Below are 22,851 nucleotides of genomic sequence, written 5' to 3'. Positions count from 1 at the left end.
CCTGGTTATGAACATTAGAAACCACATCCTATCGCATTCTAGCCTATGTTATGCTATCCAAAGATCTTTCTGTAGATACACTCCAGAAAACCTGGGATGCATTTAAAGCAAGGTGGCAGCATTTGAAGGAAACCATATAATAAACTTGCTATCTCCTATAAATTTTACATGCAAATCCCTGAGTAGGGTGGAGGGAGAGGAGGATGATCAGTCCACCTTAAATATAGCTTGAAGATACTTAATTATGGGATTGCTTGGGTGGCTCAGTTGGTTAAACCACCAACTCTTGGTTTGGCTCAGATAAAGATCTTGTGGGATGGAGCCCTTTCTGGAGCCAGGGGTGGGGGGTCTAGATGCTGCACTGAGGGTGGAGACCGCTTGAGATTCTCTCCCTCTCCCTCTGCCCCCCCCAACTCATGAGTAATCTCTCTCTCTCTCTCTCTCAAATAAATAAAATCTTTAAAAAACTAAAAATAAAATGTTTTATTATCCTGATAGAGTGATTGCACAGCTTGAAAACATAATTTTCTGAGTTGTTTTTTTGTATGGGAATCCAAACTGCAAGACTAATCAGTATAGACTACTCTACTCAGGACCTAATCAATTGTTTAACTAGGACCTTTAGATTAGGAGAAGCTCTTCTTTGACCCAATGTGAAGTTAATGAGAAGAAGTATTAATACAGTCCTTGTGACAGCACAAGGAAAACTGTCATGTTTATGAACAAGTCTTGAAAGTAGCTCATGCAAAGTGCAATGCAGCTTGTCATCCCTGGATCTTGTACTCTGTGGGCAGAGTTGATAACAATGGTACTGACAGGTTGCAAGAAACAAAAACAAAGAATTGGGTAACAGAATATTGGTAAGAAGAAATATATTTTAAAGAATGAAAGAGTAAACACATTTACAGTTTGACAAACACAACTTGCTAAAAATGAGTACTGTCCTCCAAGAAACCAGGAAAATAGACACGCAGGGTGATCACTGCTAAGTAGATCAAATTAAAGAATGAAAAATAAAGAGGGAAACATATTTGCACATAGAGGAAAGAGCCAGAAAGGATTATATGGTCCACGAAAAGGTGAGGTGGGAGTTTTTTCTTTCCATCTTTGAAATTAAAATGAATGAGGAGGTTTAATTTTAAACCGCCTAAATAAATTAAATCATTATCTGCACACAAAATAAATAAGTCATGAACTTCATTATTTATGAAGATACTTGTTATAAATTTATATTTCATTGTAGCTCCATGTAATCTTCAGAGCATCTCTGTCTTCTGAGTGTTTGTTCTGGAAAATTGGACAGTGAATTGTAAAAAGCACGGAAAATGCTTTCCGAAGGAACATGAAATACTGAATCCCTGGAGAATGCAGAACAGAGCTTCTGCGCAGGCTGAGTGGAGGATGGAGTGCGGGTTTTCTGGGAGAGGAATCTTTTTGTTTTGCTTTTCTTCTTATTCCCAAGAGTTCTGTAGACTTCTGGAATCACTAGGTAGATTGTGAGGCTGTCTTACCGAGCTAAGTCCTAGCATGTTCTCAGAAAAAGTTACACATAGGTATGCATTGTGCATTGAGTATAAAGCCTCCAACTGGAACTTGGAGGGCCAACTAGGTGGCTCAGTAGGCTATGCATCTGCCTTCGGCTCAGGTCATGATCCTGGAATCCTGGGATCGAGCCCCACACCGAGCCCCATATTGGGCTTCCTGCTCAGCAGGGAGTCTGCTTCTCCCTCTTCCTCTACCCTACACCCCGCTTCTCCTCTCTCTCTCTCAAGTAAATAAATAAAATCTTTAAAAATAAATAAAAACTATACTTTCTACAATATTATACTAATAAAACTGATGTGTAGCTGTGTTGCTTATTCAGGCTGTTGACATTTTTAGAGCGAAATCCAAGAAGAAGCCACTTATTCCATAATTACATATATGTTACCAAGATGTTATCAAAGAAATAAAAGCAGCTAAGTTTATATTACTTATCCTCAGTGCACACAGAGAGAAAAAATAAACTAACATTTATTCAAACAGCCCATAAGTAGACATCAAAACTTGTGCGACTGTTATATGCTAGAATGGGGTGACAAGAACAACGTGCCCTGTTAAATGGTACCATAACTATGCTGTTGTGTTAGTTGTTGTCCATGGTGGTAGTGTTAGGGTCTTCATATCATGTTACTGTTTATTCCTCACTATGATTTGTGTTAATCCTCTTCCAATATATGGTATTATAGAAAATCAGGACCAATACCTTGTGTACAATTATAATCCCCACAATTTAAAGACATAGAGCAAGTAGATGGGCATGAATCTCACTCCTCTTTCTCTCTCAGGTATCAGTAGTGTCTTATGGTAGATTCATCGACTTCTCTTGACATTTCTTGCAGTTTTCTGGCATATTAAATTATCTTTTATTCCTTCACTCAATAAGTGTTTATTGAGCACTACTATTAAAGTTACTTGAGATGCAGTGATAAACCAAACACAATCCCTGTCTTTAAGAGTAGGTAGGTCGTGGTAACTTCTCCTATTAGAAGCAACTCTTAGGCAGCTGCACTGTGTACCACATGACTGTATCACCAGACATCTGTCATGAATGGGTGACAGCAGCTAACCCAAGAAGTTTCAGGTCATGGCTTGGCCAGTAACTTCTATCTGACCTGATGTGGAGGGCTGACCCGGACTTTTAGTGGACTGGTGTCTTAGGGGGTGGCCTTCCTTCTTAAGTGTTTTCCAGTGTGATAGTTTTTCCTTCTACCTTCTTTTCATCCCTAGTATCATCATTCCCAGTCTATCTCTTTGAAGCTTTTACACCTGTTAATTTTTTTTTCTTGGTGGTGGTGGTGGTGTTTTATTTTTTTCCTTTAGGTGAGATAAAAATGCTAGATGGGGCTGGAATAAGAGGAATACCTTTCCTATAAGTAAAATAAAACCCTATCAGATCTTTCCCCTCTGAATATAGACGTTGGCTATGGAGAAGGCCTTGAAGCTATTTCACAATTTTTCTCTTCCCCTGCCCCTTCCAAATACATGAGAGGACTTCTCTCAGATAGTGACAGTGTGAAACTTCTGAGGTTCCTGCAGGTAAGGTACAACTGCAGAAGTATAAGGGCACCCATTCCCATTAAGAATGCAGTTCCCAGCAGGTGCCCAGGTGGCTGAGTTGGTTATACCTTCAACTCTTGATATGGGCTTAGGTCATGATCTCAGGATCATAAGATTGAGCCACACATCAGTTTCATCTGCTTAGGATTCTCTCTTTCTCTTTCTCTTTCTCCTTCTGCCCCTCCCTGACCCCCCACTTGCATGTGTGTACTCTCTCTCAAAAAAAAAAAAAAAAAAGGAAAAAGAAAAAGAAAAAAAAGAATGAAGTTCCCAAGAATTTCTCATATTCACATTATTCCACACTCTGTCTCAAGCTACTTGTTAAAGTTACCATTTCAGTGTTTCTCCATTTATGGATTCTGCAACTTCTCTTCCAGACAAACTGATCTCATGATGTCTCACTAAATGAGCCTGTCTCTCCAGATAAACAGGTAGTAGTTTCTCCCAAAATGAATTTTCTGATGGGTCCAAGGTAAGTGACTGCTTTTCCATTTCTCCAGCCTTTGCTTATTGTAATGAGAGGAGTAAGGACTTGCAAACTCTTTACAGTGGGAGCTGAAATCAGAAATCCAAATATTAATATTATTAGCTTAGTTATGCCAATGCATCATTCCATTCGAGACTTTATAGAACAATGAGCATGGCATAGGGAATAAATATATTTTAACCATAGCCATAATGTGCAAAACCATGCATGTAAAACCTACTTCAAGGGGTATATATAAGAATAGGAATAAAGTATCTGGATCTTGCTTCTGATAGAAATGGTTTCAACAGAGGCGTCTGATAGCTCAGTTGGTTAAGCATCTACCTTTGAATCAGGTCATGATCTCAGGGTCCTGGGATCAAGCCCTATGTCAGGCTGCCTGTTCAGTGGGGCAGGGCATGGACAGTTTGTCTCCTTGTCTCTCTGCCCCTTCCCCCAATCATGCTGGCTCATGTGCATTCTCTCTCTCTCTCTCTCAAATAAGTAAATAAATCTTTTTTAGAAAAGAGGAAGAAGTGATCTAGATCAAAAGCAGAAATCAAGTATGGAGCTAAATAGCGGAAAGTGAAAACCAAAGAGGTGACAATTAAAAAGAGAAACTGGATGTCAAATTTTGGGAAATCACTGATTTGAAGCCCAGAGGTTCATAGATTTTTTTTTTCCTGAGCATTTTCATAGGTGTGAGACATACATGGAAAAAGTCATAACAGAGGAAAGACCAGCTCCTTTGGGGTGACTTGTTTCACATAGGACTTGTAAAGCTTATTATTATTATTATTATTATTGAATATTTGTTAAGAGTGTAGCATATTCATTACAAACCAAAAGTATACTTGATTGATTTACCACCTTATCACTAAAGTCTGCATCCTCATCAGGTCAAAAGTGCCTAGAGTCTTAGATATAAAAGCAAAGAAAGTTTTCATCTTCCAGGTAAAGGGAAGTCATAGTTCTCAAAAGTTATCATATGTAAATCATGTTCCATATTATAAAGCAAAGTTTAATGTGCTGTCAGATTTAAACTTGGGTGAGGGGAAGCTCTCGTCTGGGGCTTTTAACTTAGACAGCTTTTGAGAAATTAGTGTCACCTAGAAGCATTTTATTGACAATTTAATGATTGAGTTTTCTTCTGCTAAGGACAGAGATTTAAGGTGAAAGCAATGTCACTAATATTAAAAACAACTTTATCACTCAGAAAGACAAGTTTTTCAAGTCTGAGTCTCTTTGGAAACCTTGAAAAAATAATTTTGATTCTGGAACATGTTGGTTTTATGCCAGGTTTTGCCAAAGATTGCCAGCTCTGTTGATCTAGAAATTACCTTGCATAATTGTGGTTTCATTAGAAATCATGTTCCCAAATATCCCTCTTTATTGTTCTATTACGAGTTACTCACTGTGTTCTATTTTTTTGTTTGGGTTATAGTAACACTGAATATGCCCACAATATGACATCAATATTAATTAAACTCAATTTATCACAGCAACTAGGAATGGTAGCACTAAATTTAAATTTACCTCAAATAATCTGACAGTTTTATATTTGCATTAAAAATCATAGTAACTAAAATTGATCTCCATAGCCCTCTCTAACTTAGGAAATGGGGCAGTTAATCTAATTTTCATCTCTGAATAAGCTCAAAATTGTGTTTATAAAACAAAACGCATGAGTTCCATTTCTTCTGTGTTGGCCTTAGCCTCTGCAGCTTATCTGCAGAAGTAGGTAAAATCTGGAAGGTATTCAATACTGGGAGGAAAGACGAACATCCCCTATTTTTCCTTTGTGTCTTTTTGCTCTTCTGAGTTGCTCCCAAGGATGGACTCCAGCTACTGATCAGTGCAGCAGATGCACTGTTGAAACTTGCCTTCTCTCTAGCCATAGAAACCAGGGAAAGAAGCCACAGTAAACAGATAGATTAGGAAGGAATTTTGGAGAGAGCCAAAGAAGTAAATCTTTTAATTCTGATGTGAATAGAATTCTTAACTTGACTTTTGAATTGTACATTCCCATGTACAAGCAGACCCAAGGCTGCACCAAGGATGCTAACTATCTGAACTGAGTCATGAACTACATGCATCAATCTGAGTCTAAAATAAGCCCCTTCAATCATTGTAGACCACCCCTCTTTCTCTATAGTGATATTCTTTTTTTTTTAAGTTTAAAGTCCTATTTGACTAAATTAAAACTATTTGCATGTTTTAATCCTTTTAAAATTCATTTACTCTCATGTATCTATATTTATATTAAAGTTGTACCTTCTTTAGGTGCCATGTACCTGAGTTTCTCTTTTTGAATCACTATGTCAATAGGCGCCTTTTAAAAAGAGTGTTTATGGTATTATTCATTTTCAATACATATGGGAAAGCTTAAGTCAATCTTTTAATTTCACTGTATTACATTCTAATTTTTTATTGCATTTTCCTTCCTTCCTTATTTTGTCATTATTTTAATATTTTATTTTTTAAAATTATTTTTATTTATTTATAATAGTCACACAGAGAGAGAGAGAGAGGCAGAGACACAGGCAGAGGGAGAAGCAGGCTCCATGCACTGGGAGCCCGATGTGGGATTCGATCCCGGGTCTCCAGGATCGCGCCCCGGGCCAAAGGCAGGCGCTAAACTGCTGCGCCACCCAGGGATCCCAATTTTAATATTTTAATAGACTATTTTAAATCATCTATTTTTGGCCAAAATTCTATTAGTTTGCAGTAATTGTTCCTGAGATTACTATATACATGTTTAACTTTTCACAGCCAACTTGGAGTTAACACTTTTAAATCTAACATCCAGTCAGTCTCAAAGACAGTTTGTATCTCCTGTACTTTTTTCTGGTGTATGGGCAATACTTTCCAATTTCTTTGCATGCCTCATAATAGTAGTTTTCTGTTTTTGTTTTTTTTAATGAGGACCTGACATTTTAGGTGATGGTTAATGGCAAGTCTGGGTACTGATACTCCTTCTTCCAGAGCTTATTGTTATATTCTTTTTCATTTTTTTGTTGGTTGGATTATTTCTGTGAAGCATATGCTCCATCCTACATGTGAGGCCTTAGATGTTGGTCCTCAGGGAGGCCACAACTTTGAGCATTGGCATAGTCATCCTGGGATGACAGTGGTACAGATCTCTTACTGGCTTCTTGACTATACACAGCTGTTACGTTCCACTGATGGCCAACTGATTATCCTTTCGTTTTGAGCTAGGCCCTAAATTGCTCCACAAACTAATCTAATTGTGGTTTCTTTGAAGGAATAGTGTCTGAGGTCTGTGTTTGATGTTTTTTGGCTATATAAAGGCTCCTCTCAACTCTCCTGCTCTCTAACCCTTCTTACTGAATTTTCATAGATTTCCTTGAGTAGGTGTTTTTTCATTGCTCTTTGCCCTTAGCATCCAAAATAATATAATTCACCAAGGAATAGATCGGTGGAGGTTCTTTTATTGCCAGAAATTGATCCTCAGGAATGTAACATTATTTAATGTTTGAAAATCAATAAATGCACTTATGATATTAACAGAATCATAAACCATATAATTTAATTCCCATTCATGATTTTTTAATGCTAAGCAAACTAGAATAATAACAAGCTGATGAAAAACATTTATGAAAATTTGACAACATAATATATAATGGCAAAACATTAAAGTGTTTCCTCCTAATAGATCTTTAAAAAGACATATATGCCTTTGGCTTAAGGTATGATCCCAGGTTCCTGGGATCGAGATTGGGTTCCCTGCATGGAGCTTGCTTCTCCCTCTGCCTGTGTCTCTGCCTCTCTTTGTGTCTCTTGTGAATAAATAAAATCTTTTAAAAATAATAAAAAATTTAAAAAGACATATATGACAAATTTAACCATTTCTATATAGCATTTTACAGGTCATTTTAACCATTATAATAAAATAAGAAATTAAAATCCACAAAATTCATAATGAAATAAAACTTTTTCTATCTTGATATAATGTCTGTACATGGAATACTCCAGAAATCAATAAATCATTTCTAAAAGTAAGACATAAATTTAATTAGGGTGTAAATTTGATATACAAAATCAGTGTTCTTGTGTAAATACCAGATAGCTGGAGAAAAAGAAATTTTAAAAATTATAATTACAGTATGCTCAAAAATCTTTGAGATACCATGGAATGAATCTACCATAACCATAATCAGGATCTCTACACTGAAATTTACAAAATAATACAAGGTGAAATGACAGAAGATATGGAAAATTAAATAATATACTATGTTCACATAGAAGAAGAATCAATATTTTTAAGATGCCAATTATCCTCAAATTAATCTACAGGCTAAACACAATCTAAATCAAATTCCAGCTGGATTTTTTTAATAAAAATTACAAGTCCTTCCTAAGCTTCAAAAGACATAAAGAGCTCTAGACTAACCAAATGTATGGGCCCCTTGATTTTCAACAAGTATCAACACAATTCAGGAAATTAGTGTTGTTTCAAAAATCCTATAGTTTCAACTGTATATTCATATGGAAAATCATAATCATGAATCATTGACTCCCATACAAGTTGGAATGAATCATATACCTAAATGTAAAATATAAAAATTAAAAATTATGGAAAACAGAAGTGAAAATGTTAAATGTGGAAAGATTTCCTTGCTAGAACTCCAGGTGGGCAAATTATAAGAATTCTAAAAAAAGATAGATTGGACTTATCATAATTAAAATTCAAGAAATTAAAAGGCAGACCACAAAGAGCAACTTTCTTGAAATATACTCTTAAAACTCAAGTATAGTAATAAAAACAACCCTATATAGATGGTCAAAAAGGTCTGAGCAGACATGTCACATAGGAAGATATATGAATGTCAATAAACACACTGAAATGTTCTACATATTAAAGGTAAAAGAAAATTAAAATCATAACTCAAAAACACCTTAAATTCATTAAAATGCTTAAAATTTAAAATGTAGATAGTACCTAATAATAACAGACATGTGGGCAAGTAGAAGCATCCTACACTGCTGTTATAAATATAAAATAATACATAGGGTTCTGGGTGGCTAAGTCATTGAAGTATCCAACTCTTGATTTCAGCTCAGGTCATGATTTCAGGGTTGCAAGATGGAGCCCCAGGTCTTGCTCTGTGCTCAGCAGTGAGTCTGCTTGAGATTCTCTCTAGCCGTCTCCCTCTAACCCTTTTCCCTGCTCTCTCTCTGTCTCTTAAATCAATCAATCAATCATCAATCAATCTTTAAAAAGAAATGCAAAATAATACAGTGAAAAACAGTTTGGAGTTTCTAAAATGTTAAACATACATCTACTCTAAGTCCCCACAATTCAGCTCCTAAGAGTATACATAAGAGGAATAAAAGCATAACCTTATAAATATTTTTGTGCAAATGTTTATAACTATTTGTAGAAACAAATAAACAGAAATAACCAAATGATTCTGAATAGGTGAATAATGAATAAACAGTTTGTGCTGTATCCATACAATGAAATACTACAGAGCAGTAGAAAGAAATGACCTACTGCGATGTGCAACAGTGCAGAGATCTCAAAATAGTTATGCGGAGTGAAAGAAGTCAGACAATACTGAGTATGCACTGTGTAAATTCATTCAAACAAAATTCTGGAAGATAAAGTCTAATCTACAGTAAAAGAAAACAGATTAGTGGTTTCCTAGGAAGAACAATGAAAGGAAAGACAAATTACAGATGGACACAAGCAAACTTTTGAGGGTGAGGAAAATACGCTTTATTTTGACCATATTGATGGTTTCCCAGTATGTCCATATGTCAAAACTCAATAGAATCTACAGTAAATAAGTGCAGTTTATCATCTATCAATTATCACTCTATAAAGTGGTAGAAACAACATATTTCAAACATATTTTCATTGGCTCTAATATATAATTTTAATTCTAATATTTTTTTCATCTATTAAAATTAAATGTAAAATAGAATGGAACAAAAAGCTTAATAGATACAAGCATCCAAAAGGTAAAGCACCATGTCTTAGATCAAATTTGAATAGAATTTCAGCAGTAAACATAGTCTGGTAGCCTCAGGTGAAATTGGAGGATTTTCGCAAAGGGAAGTGTAAGAAATGGAACATTATCTTTCCTTACCACTTCTGGTTTTTTTCTTCCTTCAATCCTGTTTCTTTCCTCTGATTCTTCCTTTCTCCCCTACTCTTTATTTCTTTCTCATCTTCTTTCTGATCTACATTCTTTTCTTTTTAAATATTGTTTTTATCTTGTATCTAATCTCTGTTTTCTATTCTTATCTATACAAGCTCCTATTTTTCATATCTTCATTATTTTCCATTTATTTCCTCTTTCCTTTTATTGCTCCCACCCTAAAATCCGTCTTTATTTTTCTTACTTTTTATCTCACCATCTTAATTATATACTTTTGATACATAATTAAAACTATTAGTATATAATTATTGCTTGCATTTTTATGGTATTTACAAATTTCAGAGCACTTATAGAAATCTTACTGTTATCTTTATCATGTCACGTTTGGGGACAATGATACCTGCAGGAGTTCATATTCATAATTTGCTGTCAATAGAATTGGTTGAGCTATCATTTGCATCCAGGTATTTTCAACTTTCATTTACTATACCTCATTGTTAGTGAATTCTCCTGCATGATACTCTATGTTGAAAACAATGTTATAACATTCTATCTAACTACTTACTACTTTAAAATCCTGGCAAGACTTTCTCATTTGGTCCGCTAGAGTCATCTTTCTTTTGGTTGATGTCAGAATGAGGAATCACTCTTCTACATTTTTTTTAAATAAACAATGCAAGGCACAGCTTGTATTATTGATGTCAGCATTACACTAATAAGAGACAAGATATGAATTTTCACTTGATAGTATTAAACACTTAGGAAAACATGTATGTAGAATTCAGTATCTCCAGAAAATACCTTCAAACAGGTTTTTTTCTTTTCTGGAAGATTTATGAACAGAAGCATAGCAATACATTCCATGAAGGATTTATAAATAATATCAGAAACATACTTTTTGTATACAATTTAAGGCCATTTGGGTATAATTTTTTTTATTTAGAAAATATAAAAGGGAATACATATTGTCAAAGTTTTTCACATAATTGTGCATTTATGATAAAGTTCAAATGCTGACCAAAAAAACTACCTAATATAATTCTAACAAAATATTTAAGAGGTTAAATAGCCTCAAATGTTCACAATCATAATTTTAAGAACCTGTCTTCAATATATCTATCTTGTTGATTGCTATACTTTTAATAATTTGACTCAGGCAACATATGGTAGTCTTTAAATTATTATGTAAGTATTCGGTAAATATTATTTACCTTAATAAATCCTCTAAGTAGATAAACTTGATTGTCTAACTTTTAATTTAACTTAATAATATTCAGGTGACCAAACAACTTTTATTAAAAAAATTATGAAAATATAAATACTAAGCAAAGACTGTGTTAGCTTTGGTTCCAGGCTCTGGTCAGAATAAGTAGCACATAAAAAATTCTGTCAGAGGCATGAGACCCTCAAGATGAAGTCATTACAATAATAGTTGCAATCTTTAGCAATTAGCACCTTAACATTTGAGATCTGGCACATGATTATGAAACACCAACAATCATTATTTGCAACCTCATTAAGGTAGTGCAAAGGCAATGTTTTCAAGTGTCCTTGTAAATATTTATATGTGGCTGCTTTGACCAGAGTCAATCATTGACTTTTACATAAAATTTTCATTTTTCCTCATTTATAGCTCATTTGCAGGAATGACGGCAGGATATTATTTCATTCAGCTTAATTTTTGTGCATATACTCTCTGTGTTAATTAACTTTTCATGAAGTGTTACTTTTAACTCAATATTGTTCATTCTTTTCTGTGTCATTCATCTGTCTTTTGAATCACTTTATTTCTATAGTCACCATGAACTCAGCAATATATACTTTCTGTGAAGGAATGAGAACAGTGAAATAATCTAGTTCAGGTCATCTCTTTTTGATATTCTGCATTAAAAGGCAATAGTCCCAATTCTAATGAAGCACTTGTTGCGGCCTATATTTAATTATGGGACACAGGGCATGCCACAGAAATTAGTAAACTCAAAGCCATTGGCATGCTGAAGAGAGGCATCCTGCAGGAACAGTACATAAGTTTGAAGTTCAGACTGTTACTCAATGGACAGAGTTTTGACAAAGGCTGCATTACCTACTGGAATTCCTTTCAAATCTGGAATTGTACTTGAGAATATAGGAGTGCATTATCATAGACTCCCCTCAATTGACCAAGAGTAAAATCCAAACTCTGTAGAGGCAAGAGGGTAGGAAGTCCAAGACAAGATACAGGTAGACAGCCATGTTCATCGCAGTTAAGATGAAAGCACAGAAAATGGAGTAGAAGGTTCAGGTCAGCCCATGGTCAGGTACCCTAACCTAAAACTACAAACCCTACACGAGTGGTGATTGCTTCTATCAATAGAAGCAGGAGCTGATAATGACTAGAATGCATAATTATTTTGAAGTTCTAAAGACAATTGGGTAGAATGTAGACATCCAAAGAATGTTTCTTCATAAACTTGTTTCTTTGTTTCTTTTTTTTTAAAGGAGTTTTAGGTGAGTTGGGGGATGGGCGACATAGGTGATGAGGATTAAGGAATGTACTTGTGATGAGCACCATATGATTAAAATAAAAACTTAAATAAAAAAAGAAATTTGGGAGCATCTGGGTGGCTTAGTCAGTTAGGCATCCAACTCTTGATTTTGGCTCAGGTCATGATTTCAGGGTCTTGAGATCAAGCCCTGAGTCAGACTCCACACTCAGAGTGGAATATGCTTGAGATTCTCTATCTCCCTCTGCTCCTTCCCCTGATCACTCTCTCTCTAAATAAATAAATAAAATCTTAAAAAATAAATTTAAAATTTTTAGGTTACCTTTACAAAATATCAGTACTGATTTAAAAACACTGTCAAACATTATCTTACTGATGTGGGGGGCTTCCTTCCATTTATTCGTTTGTATTTATATAGCAACTACAAAGTGATGTTTCCTCCATATTGGTCATTAGACATACTGAGTTAAGAAGCCCAAGCGATGCAAAAAGGTGTTAATTCTCTATCTTGTTTTAATCATCTTGTTTTCAAAATCCGTATCTAAATTTGATTTGGATGTCAAATTCCTGTCCCTTCAGCACTGGCAATTGGTCACATTTCCTTCATGTACTGATAGATTCTTACATCCTCCTCTAATCTTCTTACTCTTTCTTCTAGTGTAATAGTAATATCCTCCTGCTCTTGGGAAAAGATCTGATAATAGCCATATATGTCATATGGCTACTTCATCCTTGAATATTTCTACTTAAATGCTTCTGAATAATTACAGAATACAAAGGTTTATTCTATCTTAAATTGAGCCATATAGGGGGATCCCTGGGTGGCGCAGTGGTTTGGCGCCTGCCTTTGGCCCAGGGCGCGATCCTGGAGACCCGGGATCGAATCCCACGTCGGGCTCCCAGTGCATGGAGCCTGCTTCTCCCTCTGCCTGTGTCTCTGCCTCTCTCTCTCTCTCTCTGTGACTATCATAAGTAAATTAAAAAAAAAAAAATTAAAAAAAAAAATTGAGCCATATAAATTACTTGAGCAGGTCACTCTGTAAGATATGAAGTCTTCGTTGATATGTAAATAGTAGGTGAATTTTAATACTGGAAAAAGCCATTGTGAAAACATTTGTTATCAGTGTTACTTCAAAGGTTTGGGGGAGTCTTAATCTCAAATATCATCCACTTTGGCTCATGAAACAGTTAAATTAAAAGTATAAACTATCTTTTAAAATTACACCAGATGTGCCAAGATTTATTTACTAAACTATGTTGATTTAGATCTGAGATGTTTGCCTGTATTCAGATCAAATTATTGAAGATTTGTAAACAGAATTTCATCAAGTTGATTGAAATAATTCAGTAAGTCACCAGATGTTCACCTATTATTACCATGTACAAGTAAAAGCACAGAGATTATTTTTTTTCTGGAATTTGGAGATGGATAATACAACACAAACAACACTTCTGACCTCACCTACAAAAATCAGAAGTTCCTGGTGTTTGTATTACAGAGTTTTTGATGTATTGACATCATTTTAAATGTGATACAATGAAAATCATCATGTCCAAAGCATCATGTGGGCTTGTCATCTTCTATTTTACAATGCATTTTAAAATGGAGAAATGCTCACTATTCCTGAGGGAAAAAAGCTAACTTTTTTTTTATTGTTTATTACATCCTTTAATAATTTATCACCAAAGAAACCAAACTGTCAAAAATCACTGAGGCAGAACTGGCAGCTTGTCAGTTCTCACTGCTCAGTGAAAAAAGAGCAAACAGGCACAATCCATTAGAGACCACACAGCTCTAGTTACCAATTATCATAAAGCTTTATTTAAAAATATTTTCTAGGATCATCCAAATACACACGTATATACTATAAGTTAAAAGAAAAAAAAACTCTCAATAGCTATTAATTTATTTTGTGAAAAGGTCATTTTGATGTCTGTAAGGAAGAGAGCAGATTTAAAACATGATTACTTTCCCTAAGTCTTTCAGTAGAAAAGATACCTGCTGTAAGCATTGAAGAAAAGCTTTCTTCTGTAATTTTTAACAAATTTTTACCTTTGTATTATGTTTCCATATTGTTCTGTCTTAAGTTCTCATTAAGAATTTCAGTCAAGGGACACCTGGGTGACTCAGTGGTTGAGCTTCTGCCTTCAGCTCAGGGCGTGATCTCAGAATTCTGGTATCGAGTCCGACATTGGCCCCCCACAAGGAGCCTGCTTCTCCCTCTGCCTGTGTCTCTGCCTCTCTCTGTGTCTGTCATGAATACATAAATAAAATTAGAAAAAAAAATAATTTAAGACAAACTCCAGATAGCTCTGACAATACTTACATTGAGAGGTAGACAAACCTTTATACTTAATGATAATAAGTTTTTTAATTTGCAAACACCAGTAACCAAAGTCTAACAACATATTTCAGTTTAAAGAGAAAAAAATATCCCTTTCTCTCCAATTACAATCTCTCCAAACATTACGGCTTTTACACTAAAATTAATAGCTGTACTTTAAAAGTAGAGCACTGACACAGGTGGTTTTGATTATTTAGATAAAAAGTACATGCCTATATAGAGTAGATGTAGTGAAATTATGACATTCATTTCAATCATTATTTCCTAAATCACCCATCATAAAGCTATCAATTATTAGTTTTTCACTCTATTTATCTTATATGTTATTTTACTTATTTTTTAAAAAATTCAACTCAATATACAATATTTTCTCAATCAATTGATTGCAACTCAACCTGAGATCTTAATAAATCAATGAAAACTGATGGTTATCAGTGCCTTGTAGTCCATTTTCGTGGTGAATAGACAATAAAAATAAGATGAACAGAGACACCTGGGTGGTTCAGTAGTTGAGTGTCTGCCTTTGGCTCAGGTCGTGTTCCCAGGGTCCTAAGATCAAGTCCTACAGCAGGCTCCCCACAGGGAGCCTGCTTCTCTCTCTGCTTATGTCTCTGCATCTTTCATGAATAAATAAATATAAAAAATCTTAAAAAAAGCAAAATGAACAGTGATGGGATGATTTTCCAAGATATATATGTGTTTTACACAGAATTGAAAAAGTGTCCTTCAATGATATATTGGAAAAACCATTTAGCATCCTCATACAAATGTCCAGTAAAGTCTATAAAGCAATGGCTACTTAAGGGAAAGCATGGTGTAGATAATTGCTACTTTTTTCTTTAACCAAAGAATTTTACTCAAGGAAAACAAGTGAATTATATATATTATTTTACATAATTATAAGCATAATTCACATTTATATATGTTTATATATAATTCACATGTTTATATATATGATTATATATAAATATACATGTATATATAAAGAATTTGAAAATAATTTTACTGTTAGCAGTATGTCTTCAGGAAATAGGTTTTATTTGAGTTTTATATATATAGATATATATAAGATTATAGTCATTAATGGATTTTAATAAGTCAAACAGTTTAATCCATCTTATTACACATTTGTACTAAAAAGACATGGGCTAACAAGCTATGAAATGACACAGAATAAACTTAAAAACATATTAATAAGTGAAAGAAGCCAATCTGAGAAGGCTACATACTACAGCATTATAACAATATGACATTCTGGAAAAGGCAAAACTGGAGACCATAAAAAGATCAATGGATGCCAGAGGTTGGTGGGGAAGGGGGAGAGGAGGATGAATAGGTGGAGCAGAGATTTTTAGGGCAGGGAAACTACTTTGTAAGATGCTATGATGGTGGATACAGGTTCTTTTTGCATTCCTGGACCCAGTTCCAATGAGGGGGTGGATTCCTTCCCACACAATATCAAGAAATTCTTGGACACCAGGAGGATATCTGAAAGTTCAACTTATTTCTGACACTATCTGGAGATGGCATGAGATTCCGTGGTTTAAGAGCTCAGTCCTATGAGATTGCCTTCCACCTCCCACTTTAGAGGCAGTGGCAAGCCCCAGGCTATTTGTTAGTGGTACTTCTGACCACATGCTTAGAGATTAGAGGGTCCAACAATTTCCCCTTCAGGTCCTTGTAATTTGCCAGAGCAACTCACAGAATTCACTTATTTAGGGGCTCCTGGGTGGCTCAGTTGGTTAAATGGCTGCCTTTGCTCACCTCATGATTTCAGAGTCCTGGGATCGGTCCATACACCAGGCTTTCTGCTCAGTGGGCTGTCTGCTTCTCCCTCTCCCTCTACTCCCTGCTCATGCATACACTCTCTCTCCCTCTCTCTCTTAAATAAGTAAATAAAATCTTTAAAAAAAATAATTCACTTACTTATGTTTACCAGTTTATTAAAAGGATATGACAAAGGATATGAATCAACAGCCAGATGAAGAGGTACATAGGGTGAGATATGGGGAAAAAGCAGGAGCTTCCTTGCTCTTTCCAAGGCACCACTCTTCCCACATCCCCACATGTTCACCAATCCAGAAGCTTTCTGAACCCATTCCTGTTGGATTTATATGGAGACTTTATTGCAGTGTCATAATCAGTGAAGCCTTTGGCCATTGGCTGATTCAACCTCCAGCCCTTCTTCCCTTCCAGAGATCTCAGGTGGGGATGGAAAGATGAAAGTTGCAACCTTCTAATCATCTGGTTGGTCCTCCTGGCAACCAGCAACCCCCTTTCCTGAGGTCCAAAAGTCACCTTCATTTATATAATAAAAGGTGCCTTTATCGTTCTCAACACTTAAGGACTTCCAAGGGTTTGGGGAGCTCTGACCCAGGAGTTGTGAACAAAGACCAAATGTATTCAAGGAATGTATTTTGGCCATCTGAATGAAAGAATATATTTTTCTTTTATCACATGTGTCATTACATGTTTGTTCAAACCCATGAAATATACAATACCAAGAGTGAACCTTAGTGTAAACCATGGACTTTGGGAGCTAATGATGTTTTAATGTAGGTTCATCAATTATAAAAAATGTACCACTCCAGTGGAAGATGTTGATAATGGGAGAGACTATGCATGTGCAGGGGCAAGCAGTAGATGGGAAATCTCTATATTCTGCTCAATTTTTCTATAAACCTGAAACTTCTATAGAAAAATAAGTCTTTTTTTTAAAGTTCAAGTTATAGTAGTTCATACTATTTATTTCAGGGTGCATATTACTTAACATGTTAAATATTATAATTACTTCAGTAGAAAATTATATATGAAAAAGTATTTTTGCATTTTAAATATATCAACAATGATATTTGTGATTTATAAATCTGTTTATAACTGAATTCTGTATCTGAAATTATTTCCCATCCATGCCACTTTTTAATTGGAAATCTCACACACATAGCCCAATGAATTATTACATTTCATCTGCTTTGAAATTAGAGTTTTCTTACACTACCAAACTAATTGCCTCATTATTCCCAGAGATTACGGCTGATACTTCCACTATCTCATCATACAGTTTCCCATAGTGAAATCATCATATATTCCTCTTTTCTTAAAATTCTTTATCAACTCATCTGAAAGATTATTCTTTAAATGATTTCAGTTCACCTTTCCCTTTTATTCTTGCTATCAAAAATTATTCAAAATCAATGCCATTTTGGATGGGATCAAAGCGAACTGGTGTGTTATAAACTCCATAGACTTTAACAAAACAAGACAATGTTTGTTGGATACTGCAGAAATACATAATTATAAAAAATAGGATTTGAGAAGAATTTAGATGGAAAGAACAACATAAATTAGGGGAAATGTACTTTTCTCATTCTGTTAGAGACAACACAGTTGGCTATAAACATCCATTCAGAAAATAAAGCCCAGGAGAAAAATTAGGCCTAACATTTTGACTGGAGTGCAATGCTTCACCAGTGACATTGCACTATCAATCTTGGTCTTAATGCATTTTTCCACCATTCATTGTCAAGAATTCATGATCTGCTGCTAGCATTAGCCACCTCTATGCAGGAAAATAGACAAAATATCAGCAGTATCTGCAACAGCTCCCCAAATCACCACACACCTTTCTATGCCACGGAATTGGTCTGATTCATGAAAAATGTGAGTGAAAAATTTAATGAAGCACCTGAAGAATGAAAAGCCATATTTTCTTCTAAAACAAATTGGCTATAGCTCAAGACATTCCAGGGTTTTAATATTAGTGAATGTACTTTGCAGTTTCAAAATGTTTCTAAAACTCTTAAAAAGCAGTAAGGTTAAGAGCATCATTCTATGAATAAATCTTTGTTGGAGACAACAGAATGATGTTTTCAAAATAAGCTTTCTTCAGTAAATGAGATACATGACTTTTACTCACCAGTGAAATGGTAACAATGTATCCATCCTTGAAAACTGTCTCCACATAAAAACAACCCTTTTAGAAAATCATAAGAATCAATTTTTTAAAAGTAATGACTAGGAAAAGTGTAACATTTTTTATTGTTTACTTTTAACTGTATGATAAAAATACTCACCACATGGGATGTTTAATAAAAAATTAGAATCAGTTCTCTGACAATCATTGAAGAGACCAACTAAAATGTATTAGAAATAACATGGGCAAAAAAAAAAAATCAGAACAAATCTGGTATCTTGGAAGAACCTTTCTGTCTTGACAACAGAATAATAGATTTTGTGTTCTCCTCCATTAGTTACTTTTTCACCTTGGTCAATTATTCAAATCCACCTGTACAATTGCATAAAATGGTCTACAATTATGATGAAAATAAGACCTTCATCTCTAGGATATTCTGTTGCATAAGTAAGAGAGATCATACATGGGAATGCTAGATAAACTGCAACATCCTTATGCAAAATTTAGTTGCAATAAGTCAGCTTCTAACACGAATTATTCTGTTGATATGGGACCTTAAGTCATTAAATTTCTTTTCATCATTAAGTGCAACATACAGGAATACGTATATCAGATAGATGTATATATTCAAGGATGATAAAAATTTTCAAAACATGTTACTTATATTTTTGACATCTCCTTTTGCCCTTCCTGGTAAAATTCCTCACACATTCCAAAATCCAAAAGTGTAGCATTTTCTTATATTTTGTGATCATCAACAACTTGTTTGTCGTTATAGATTTATTATATGTATCCCTAAATATGTATGTTTCAGGTTGGCTTGTTTACAGAGTTCGGGGAGTCAAAGTAGCTGTCTTGGGCTTCCTCACAACATGGCAGTGGACTTTTAGAAAGGAATATTCCAAAAGAAAAATCCCTAAGGTGTAAGCATTTATCAATCTTTGTTTGCATAATAATTAGAAATGTTCTATTGGCCAAGCCCAGAGTCAATGTTGGAGAGCACTTCACAAGGTTATGGATTCTAAGAGATATGATTAATCAGGCATCAACAAGGCAATAGTCCACCACAGAGATCTAAGCAGATAGGTTGATGATATCACAGAAATATTTATCCACATTTTGGCTGCCTATATATCAAGCTAAAATTTAATATCAAATCTTTATCACTTGGCTGCTAAGAAAGGAGAGAAGAACTCCAGCCTTAGATGAACAGGACATACTCTGGGAAATAGAATATAAAATCTGAGTAACATTAACAAAATCAATTCATAATTATTAGAGTCTGGAACTGAAGCTTCTTAAGTTTCTCAAACATCCTCCAAAAGGAAGTAGAGTTAAAGGCATGTTTGAAAAAGAGATGTAATGATTTAATTATGCTACTCACCTAGTGGAGAGAAAGGAAATCAAGGGCTAGGCATCAGGAAGTTCCATGTTTCACTTTTTGGCTGTGGTCCAAATTAAAAATGTAATTTATATGCTCTCCAAATAGAAGTCTACCTAGTAGCCTGAGGATTTTTTGGTGACTATTCTGAAGAAACACTTGAAATTTTGGATTTTGTTTCCAATTGTTACCTTCCTTCAGAATTAGCATTGCCAATATCAAGGCTGTTTTCAAATAATAAACATATTGACAAAACTCTCATGCATAGTGAGAAGAACTGAAGTGTTGTCTCTAGAAGCAAAGAAACTGGATGAGTACCATGGCAACCGTGGAATGACCATGAACTCAAGGGCTAAGCGAGCAGCTGTTGGATTCAGAACATTTACCACAACTAGTTAAACCAAGGTCAGCAGCTGGAGTAATCTATGAAGTGAAGAGATAGAATTCAGTGACAGGCTTTGAAAATGTGGTCCCCAGACAAGTAGAAATTATTGTATTTGTGTTTGGATATTGCAAAAAGGGCGATGTTCAGTTCAATAATTTTTGCAACAATGGACAGCTAAATTGTCTTAATGAATATCTTCAAAAATGAAATATAAAAGATAAAAAAGATATATTGTCTTACAAATAAGTATGGCTTAAGTGCAAATTCCTCTCTGTCAACTCAGTTATGTTCTCATTTATCCCTTGGATTTATTGAACCACATTTTGTCACATTTCATTCCAAAACTATACAAGTTATTTAGATCATTTCCTAGGATAACATTGCTTCCTAAACTCTGGCTTTAAATATAATACATATATGTAATTTAAACTTTATGAATTATAAAAGGTAACTCACCTTATCTACCTGTTATGACTTTCTTATTTTTAAAATAAAGATTGGTCTCTCCTAAAGTCCAGAAAATAATGTCTGGCTCTAATATTTTTTGTCTTCTATTATTAATCAGTCAGTAGATAAATTCTAGCTTAGAGCTTAGAGTAGCATGAAGCACTAACTTCAAGAGATGATTAGTTATTTGGAGGTCTAAAATAAAAACATACAAATGTAATAGTATATACTAACAAAATCTAACCATAATATTTAAAAAACATTCATAGCAATTCCCTCAAGAATTGAGAGAAGGTAAAAAATATCTTTAGCTAAGCATGTTTAAACAGTTTTCAAAAAGAAGGTAAACGTGAGATGCAAGAGAAAGAGTTGAACATGCATCAAGAAAAGGAATTAAAGTGAGCATAGCTGTGAAAGCAGATATTTAACTGTTGGCCTAAAATAAGTCGTTTGAGATCATTTGCAAGTCTCCATTCTCCCAAATGGTCTCCCATTGGTCATAATCTCCCAAATGGTCAAATATTCAGTCCAGATGTGTGCATGCTCCTTACTTACATCATTCAGTCCTTTTCTCTGATTCAATCTCAACCTGGGAAGAAGCCCAGACTAGCACATAGTATTAAGGAGAAAATTGTATTGTCCTCAAGGACTTATCCTCTGAGATAGACCTTTCAGGACACATGATGCTGTTGACAATGTCCACAGGGATGCTGACACAGATGTTCATCACAGGAGATTCTCACTGTGGAGCACAAGTCATCAGAAATCAGCCACTATGAGTGTTAAAGATGGAAAGTAGAAGTGACAACAGGAATTCTGAAGTGATGAGAAACCCAGAACAAAGAAAGATGAAATCTACTGAACAATACTGTCTTATAAACTTTAAAGCTGCTAAGAGACTAGACTTTAAATGTTCTCACCACAAAAAAAGAAATAATTGCATGACATGATAGAGGTGCTAACTAATGCTCAGGGTTAATCATATTACAATATTAAAATGTGCCAAATTAACACATTGTACACCTTGCAGATGGTTGCAGAGAAGGCCTATGGGTAGGTATTCCCCATTGTTCAGAAGTTTGCCTTATAGCACTATGCTCTTTAAAGGACCTACATTAATGAAAAAGGGTACCAACATAGATTGTTTTAAAAAGAAAGTTGTGTAAGGTGAACTTTTGGAAAGCAAGGGATACCTATATCATTTCGCTATAAAATAGTGATAGTAACTTTTTTCTTATCACAATTAAGGGACTAGAAAAAATCAAAAGAAAAGTAAGTCCTATATTTCCTTTTTTTTTCCCTGAAGAAATCAACTCCATATCTTGAGTAAAAATGCAGTGTGTCACATTTTGAAATGTAGACATTGGATTTAAATAGAAAATGTGTGGCACATGCATTCTTGTTTCAATCTCTTTATCTCTTTATTTGCATCTGATATGTCAAATTATCAAGGAACTCTTCAGACAAAGAATGGGATTTGTGAACTGAATAAGTGCTCATAAGTTTCATCTTTCATAAATTGTTATAAAGCATGAAGATAAGATCTAGGAAAGGCTGATATTTAAAGTTTCTGCTCAGAGAATGACTACTCTGATCTTGCCATTGTTCTTCCACATTTTTTTTCTCTTCAAAATCTGGTAATGTGATATTCCACATGGCAGTTTTTGTGAACAGAACTTGAATAATAAAACTTTGCCAGTTGATAGTTACAAAAACTGAAAAGGGTTGATTTCTTAATTACAAACACAGTTAAAATTATGCTGGTTGTTGTTAGAGGTTTACACAAACTGAAGTTTTATTAATATGATTAGAGGAAATACTAAATATAACTTTTAACTGATGTATTGATACAAATGAAAGAAAACATAAAGAAGCTTAACTGAATAAAAATATCAAATATGTTTTCTTTCCTTCTAAATTAAAATTTTAAAATTATTAATGCTTTAACAAATTCACTTTTCTTCACTAGAAGTTATTTAAAGATATATTACAAAAAATCATATCTAAAGATCATTTAAGGTTAAGGAAGATGAGCATTAAAGAAACACTTATAACCAATAAATTAATAAAAATTTAATTAATAGTGTTATAAGTGTTATATAAATATTAAATTTATCTTAATAAACCATAATGAAAAATCAGGGGAAATGCAAGAATACATATTTTGATCCAAGGAAAAGAAGACATTTGAATGAAACATATTT

General features: G+C 34.4%; 1 long non-coding RNA gene across 1 annotated transcript; it reads right to left on the bottom strand.

Annotated features, from left to right (window-relative positions):
* Positions 1–947: 947 nt before the first annotated feature.
* LOC140622367 (uncharacterized) lies at positions 948–20,111 on the bottom strand. The gene is made up of 4 exons (XR_012022133.1): positions 19,819–20,111; positions 14,230–14,427; positions 10,259–10,405; positions 948–3,654 (listed from the first exon to the last, which is right to left on the bottom strand). It is a non-coding gene; the product is annotated as an uncharacterized lncRNA (long non-coding RNA).
* Positions 20,112–22,851: the final 2,740 nt, after the last annotated feature.

The sequence above is a fragment of the Canis lupus genome, chromosome 31 (genome assembly GCF_048164855.1).
Source record: "Canis lupus baileyi chromosome 31, mCanLup2.hap1, whole genome shotgun sequence".
Classification (NCBI taxonomy): domain Eukaryota; kingdom Metazoa; phylum Chordata; class Mammalia; order Carnivora; family Canidae; genus Canis; species Canis lupus.
This window is presented reverse-complemented; position numbering and strand designations above follow the sequence as displayed.